Here is a 7,165-nt window from a genome sequence, read left to right as displayed (position 1 = left end):
ATGGGACGGCCCACTTAACCCCACCAATGAAAAATTAATTTAATATAATCATTTAGTTAACATTTATATCAACTAATTATGTTTTTTTTTTATTCCAGTTTATAAATAAATTAAATTAAAATGCCCCGTCAACGTCAACGTACCACAACGCACAGATCGTATTCCATTGATGCTTTAAAAACGGCAACTGAAAAAATTATAAAAAGAGAACTATCGATAAGAAAAGCAGCGGCCAGTCATCAGATACCAAAAAATACATTAGCCAGGTATGTGCTCAAAGTTAAAAATACACCTGATGGAGTTAAGGTTAATTTTCGACCATCAAATGAACATTTACTCGTTTTCAACTCAAGTGAAGAATTGCTATTGAAAAAATATATTCAAGATGCAGTCAACATGCACCATGGACTTTCATTTACCCAAGTTCGTCGCTTAGCTTTTGAGTTTGCCATAGCAAATAACAAAAACGTGAAATGTAATTGGACAGAAGAAAAAATGGCTGGAATAGAATGGCTGCATTCATTTATGAGACGACAGAGTTTGGCGCTAAGAACCCCCGAACAAACTAGTCTTAGCCGTTGCACTAGTTTCAATAAAACTAATGTTGGAGCATTTTTTTCAAATTTAGAAGGTGTTATTAACCGATTTAATCTACAAGCACAAGACATTTTTAACTTAGATGAGACTGGTCTCACAAGTGTACATAAACCAGTAAAAGTTTTGGCTTTAAAGGGGCAAAAGCAAGTTGGCCAGGCAACATCAGCTGAACGAGGTGTCTTGGTTACAGCATGTTGTATTGTTGGAGCTACAGGAACTGCAATACCTCCATATTTGCTGTTTCCCAGAGTGTTTTTAAGGAACACATGATTAAAGGCGCACCTGTTGGAACAAAAGGTGCAGCAACAAAATCTGGATGGATGATTTCAGATATTTTTATTGATGTCCTCAAACATTTTGTCGATCACGTAAGACCTACAACAGACAGTCCAAAGTTGATATTATTAGACAACCACGAGAGCCACTTAAGTATTGCTGCGTTGAATTATGCAAAGACTAATGGCATAATGTTGCTGACCTTCCCTCCGCACTGCAGCCATAAGTTGCAGCCTCTGGATGTGAGCGTATTCGGTCCCTTAAAAAAACACTACAACAGAGCCTGCAATGATTGGATGACAAACCATCCTGCGACTCCAATCACAATTTATGACATAGGAGAATTACTGGGGACTGCTTTTCCGTTAGCATTTACGCCAAGGAATATTTCCCAAGGGTTCAAAGCAGCAGGAATCTATCCATTTGATTCCCAAATATTTACAGAGGAAGATTTTTTAGCTGCAACAGTTACAGATAGACCAGATCCAACTGTTTCAGATACAACCATTGAATCGACAACATTACCCTCAACATCAGTATCAACCACTATAGAAATACCAACCTCACTAACTGACTGTCAACTTATTTCTCCGGAACAAATACGACCATTCCCTAAAGCCGGAATGCGTAAAATAACAGAAGACCAAAGCAGAAAGGAAAGTCTGCTGTTTTAACGGATACTCCAGTCAAACGGCAATTGGAAGAAGCTGCACAAATGCGTGCAAATAAATCTAAGCCTAAGTCCATTGCCCCAAGAAAAGATAAGCATAAAATATTAATAGAGTCCAGTGATGAAGGATCATCAGAAGTAGAGTATGCCGATTCTTCATTGGATATTTCAGAATTATCTTCTGGAGAAGATACGGATGATTTTAACCAGCCCATAACCGTCGATGATTTCGTGCTTGCTATGGTGCACGGAGCTAAGAAAAAGTCTAGCAGGCACTATATTGCCAAAATAATTTCAAAAACGCAAGATGGTTTTAGCGTTAAGTGGCTGAAAAATCAAAATAGGACAACAAAATTTTATATTACAGATGAGGAGCTGACCTTTGTTCCTGCATCCGATATTGTTCGAAAATTGCCAACTCCTCTATTTCACGGAGAAACGGGACGATTCGCCAATTTATATTCCTTTCATTTCGATTTTTCCAATTATTCCATTGTTATGTAAACATAGTGTTTTATTAATGTTTAATAGTTGAAATATTCATACAATTTTTTCACATCGAAGGTGTATTTTTTCACTAGTTTGTGTTTTTTTTATTATATAATTTTATTGTTATCACGTTTATTTTGTTTATTAATTCTATCTTTCTTAACTAAATATATTATCAAAATAAAAACTAATATTATTGTAGTTTCACTTGTATGTACCCAGTCAACCCCATAGGGTGGCCCAGTTAAACCCGTCACTGTGGTTAACTGGGCCACGGGACACATGTCTAAAAAATGCAATATTTATAAGGCCACAGCATATATTAACTAATTCATTTGAATTTATTAGATGGAATATTAATATTCTCATAGTTACCCAGCAAACATGACAACGTTGAATCAACGTTGAAAACCGGTCGCAAAAGATGTTGCGGAAACGTTGACAAAGTAATCGATTTTGCAAAGATATGTAACGTTGTTTAATAGACGTTGATTAAACGTTATTGCGTAACGTTGAAAAAACGTTACTAAATGACGTTACAAAAGCGTCGCAACTAAACGTTGAAAAAGCGTTACATAAGAAGCGTTGTATTAACGTCGCAACTTAACGTTGAAAAAACGTTACTTAAAAAGCGTTGCATAAACGCTGTTAAAGCAGTCTATTTTGCAAGGATTTGTAACGTTGTTAGTAAAACGTCGATTTAACGTGACTCAAAGACGTCGAGTAAAGGTTGAAATATAACGTTGAACCAACGCTTAAATGCGCTGTATAAAAAATCGCAAAATATTATTAAACGCAATTAAACGTGGCTATAATATATATTGAATTGGCAAATAAAACTAAATTGTAAATTTGAACTAATTGTAATTTGAACAATAATTAATACAAACAGTAATATACAATGATAAATATAAAAAAGCTTAAAATATACAATTTATAGATATATATATAAAAATATAAATATTTTCTTTAAAATTTATGTGTGTGAGTGTTTGCATATATATTTATGCAATATATAAAACTACAATTAACAGGATATCGTATCGATAGGCCAGGATATCATTGAGATACAGAATCTAAATCAAAAAACAAAACTTGTACCATTAGTATTCTGAAAGCAAACGTAAAAAAAAAAATGTTATTAAATTAGTATAATTATTATTAAATTTAAAAAGTAAAAATAAATAAATAAATAAAATATATATATATATATATATATATATATATATATATATATATTATATATATATATATATATATATATATATATATAACTTATTTATATATATAATTTATAATTATAGGTTCAGGTGTCACTCCATTGACTAGTTTTTAACTATATGAGTGACACCTAACCTTATTTATGTGAGATTATAAATGTTATTGTAAATTTTCATATTTTATGGTTAAATAAATGGATTATTATTATTATATATAAAATATATAGATAAACAAATTACATATATATGTATAAATTATATATATATATATACACTGTGTGACAAAAGTTATCGTACACTTTAAAAAAATTACTAACTCTTAATTTAGAATAAAAGAAATGCAAGGAACAAGTTAAAAACTGAATAAAAACTATTTGATTTATAATTATTTAAACAAAAATTGAAAAAACAGAACAAGAAAAAAATTTTATTTTAATATCTTGATGAAAAAGCAAGAAAAGTAACAAAAAGAAGGTGACAAAAGTTATCGTACGCTTTCAAAATAGTACACTTTGATAAATATTATGGGAACTAAACTTATATTTTAGTATCGTGTATTTTGTCCTTTAGCTTTTACAACAGCAGCAAGACGTCTTGGCATCGATTCAACGAGTTTTTTTGTAATAGACGGATCGATTGATTCCCACGTCTTTACAATTTGGACTTTTAATTGTTCAATGGTGTTTACACCTGTTCTATCTATTCGTCTATCGATTTCATCCCATAAATGTTCTATTACATTCAAATCAGGGCTTTGAGGTGGATGATTTTGTATGTCCCAACCTTTTTTTTCCATAAATTCCATCACATCTTTGGCCTTATGTTTGGGATCGTTATCTTGAAGAAAAACGAAGTCATCACCAATACCAAGATTATGTGCTGATTGTTCAACATTTTCTTTAATAATACATTTATAGTAATGTTTATCCATATTTCCTTCAATAAATACTAACTTTCCAACACCTGCTGCCGACATACATCCCCAATCCATTACTGATCCATTTCCATGTTTAAATGTTCGGACTGTAGTTCCATTTTCTAAGCAATTTTTTGATGAACGCCATACACGAATTCTACCATCAGATCTTTTTACATTAAATTTAGACTCATCTGTCCATAAGACTTTATTACAGAATGAGTCTGGCATATCAATGTGCGTTTTAGCATAGTTTAATCGAAGCTTACAATTTTTATCACTAATACAAGGAACCTTGGAACGCGACTCACTATTCCTTGTCTTTTAAGACTTGGAATGACTCTTTTTGGACTAATTTTAACCCCCAAATCGTTTTCTATTTTGCAAGCTAAAGTTTTGGCACTTACAAAACGATTTTTCTTGATTGTGGAAGCTAAGCTTCGTTCAGCACGCTTATTCAGTTTTTTTGGACGACCACTTCAGGGCAAATCAGCTAATTTTCCTGTTTTTTTGAACTTGTTAATAATTGAAGAAACTGTGGATTTTTTAGAATCAACAATTTTTGCAATACAATTTAACGATTTTCCTTCATTCCAATGCTTAATTATTAGCTTACGAATTTCTACAGTGGTCTTAACCCATTTCGAGCTCATTTTACTTTTTTTTAACCAAAAAATTCATTTAAAACAATTGAAAATAATCTTAAAGTGTTTATAGTTTACTTTATTTTCAAAAATGTATGAAAAATGGTGGACATAACGGTTTGGAGTTAAATAAATATTAGTATACGCCAAGTGTACGATAACTTTTGTCATCATCTTTAATGTACTTTTTTCAAATTTTGAGCCTAATTTTAATGTTATTTCAATATAAATTCCAAAAAATTCAGAAATTACCAAAATAAATACTATTAAAAAAAAAATTATAATAATTTTCATTAAATATAGCAGAAAAATTGTGTCTATATTGAATATTATTATTTTTTTCTTAGCGTACGATATATATATATATATATATATATATATATATATATATATATATAAATTTGTTTATTCAAAGAAATTTTCATTTCCTGTGAATTTTCTTTAACAAACTCATGCAAATGCTGTTATGCAGAAATGCAGTTATTTGAACCTGCAGTTGTTGGAAACAATTTTGCTCCCCTTGAAGATAAAAAAACACATTAAAGGAACAAAAAAAAAAAAAAAAAAAATGGACTATATTTTCAACGAATTGTAAAATATTTATTATTTTACAAGGTTAAAACTGAAGTAGCACCAAATTCCAAGGGTCTTTTTATTAAAATTTTTATTAAACTTTTGTTTTTATTTGTTTATTTTATTTTTTATTAAACTTAAATTAAACTTTTTATTAAAATTTTTATTAAAATTTTTTTTATTAAAACTTGAAAGAAACTTAGGTCATTTTAAAGAGCATATTCAGTTATTCGAGTTTTGGGTTATTCGAAATAAATTCTTATACCCCTTGGAGGTTCGAATAACAGGGAGTTTACTGTATGTATATATATATATATATATATATATATATATATATATATATATATATATATATAATATATATATTTATATATATATATATATATATATATATATATAACAGTCACAGGCAAAATTAAGTAGCATTAATGATAAAATCGAAACTCAAACAATAAAACAAAATTATTTACGTTAGAATCTATATAACTGCAAAAGTTTTATGTTTTTTTTCAAATTTGATTCCTGAGAGAAAAAAAAACATTTATAACCCTTTTCAACTCAATGCAAAAGTAACTCTATTAAATGAACTTTGCTAACTTACAGTTTTTCTGTCTAAAATAAATGTGACAATTGTAAGAAACATCTACATTTTTATTATGAAAAATAATGCTTTGTCAATAACTATTTACTTAAAAGTATTAACATCAAAAATATTTTGTTAAAGTTATTAACAATAAGCATTTTAAACTATATTTTTTGGAATTTATTTTTAGAAAAAGTTAAAATAATAGTAATGGTTAATCATCAAAATTATTCATTGGACATCAGATCTCGCGTCACTTGTGATCGAAAAAAGGGCCTAACCTACAAGCAATGTGATGAAAAATATCAAATATCAGTAAGTGGTGTTATGAAGATGTGTATAAAATATGAAGCAACTGGTTCTGCCAAAATTCGAAAAAGACATGGTCGCCCCATTAAGACTTCAACAAGAACCAATATCTTAATTGCACTGATAGAATAAAAAAAAATTAACAATAACCTCAAAACAGATTGTTGAAAATCCTTATTTAAATGTTTCATGTCAAACTGTACAGAAAAGACTTAATTTAAGTGGTTTAAAAAATTAGGTGGTTTAAATAAACCTTCTTCAGAAAAGTATAAACAAAAAAAAACTTTTAGCATTTGCAAAACTGCATATTAACAAGTGTGAGGCATTTTGGAACTTAGTGTTATGGTCTGATAAGAATAAATGTCAAATACTTGGCTTAAAAAACCACAAAGAGTTTGGCGCAGACCTTGTGATGCACTCTTAGATAGAAATCTTACAAAAACAGTCTAGCATGGAGGTGGCTCGCCTATGGCTAGGGGATGTTTTGATTCAAATAGTGTAAGACGACTGGTGAATGTTGAATGTATAGTGACAGGGAAGTTGTATGTTGATTGGCTTTCAAAAAATTTATGTCAATCCGTTTAAGAATTGATCGCAAATTTTTTTTTCACAATGACAACGACCCTAAACACACATGCAAAGCGGCACAACAGTTCCTAAAAAAAAAGTAAAGCTAACATCCTTAAATGGTCGCCACAAAGTCCAGACCTTAACCCTGTTGAAAATATATATGGGCAATTTTGAAATCTAAAATAATTGTAAGATAGCTCATTTCATTTAAGTTACTTTTACAATGATTAAAAAAAAATTATAAATATTTTTTTTCTTGTTTACAATAAAATTTTAAAAAAACATAAAATTTTTGCAGTTATGTAGATTCCAACGTAA

The 7,165-nt window shown here is 29.5% G+C and overlaps 1 long non-coding RNA gene across 1 annotated transcript in view; it reads right to left on the bottom strand.

Annotated features, from left to right (window-relative positions):
• Window positions 1-2,940: 2,940 nt before the first annotated feature.
• LOC136079062 (uncharacterized) overlaps window positions 2,941-7,165 on the bottom strand; it is a 5,582-nt gene continuing 1,357 nt past the window's right edge. Inside the window, exon 4 of the long non-coding RNA XR_010637913.1 lies at window positions 2,941-3,108. This is a non-coding gene — a long non-coding RNA (uncharacterized LOC136079062). The remainder of the gene's footprint in view (window positions 3,109-7,165) is intronic.

This window comes from Hydra vulgaris, chromosome 04 (genome assembly GCF_038396675.1).
Source record: "Hydra vulgaris chromosome 04, alternate assembly HydraT2T_AEP".
Lineage (NCBI taxonomy): Eukaryota > Metazoa > Cnidaria > Hydrozoa > Anthoathecata > Hydridae > Hydra > Hydra vulgaris.
This window is presented reverse-complemented; position numbering and strand designations above follow the sequence as displayed.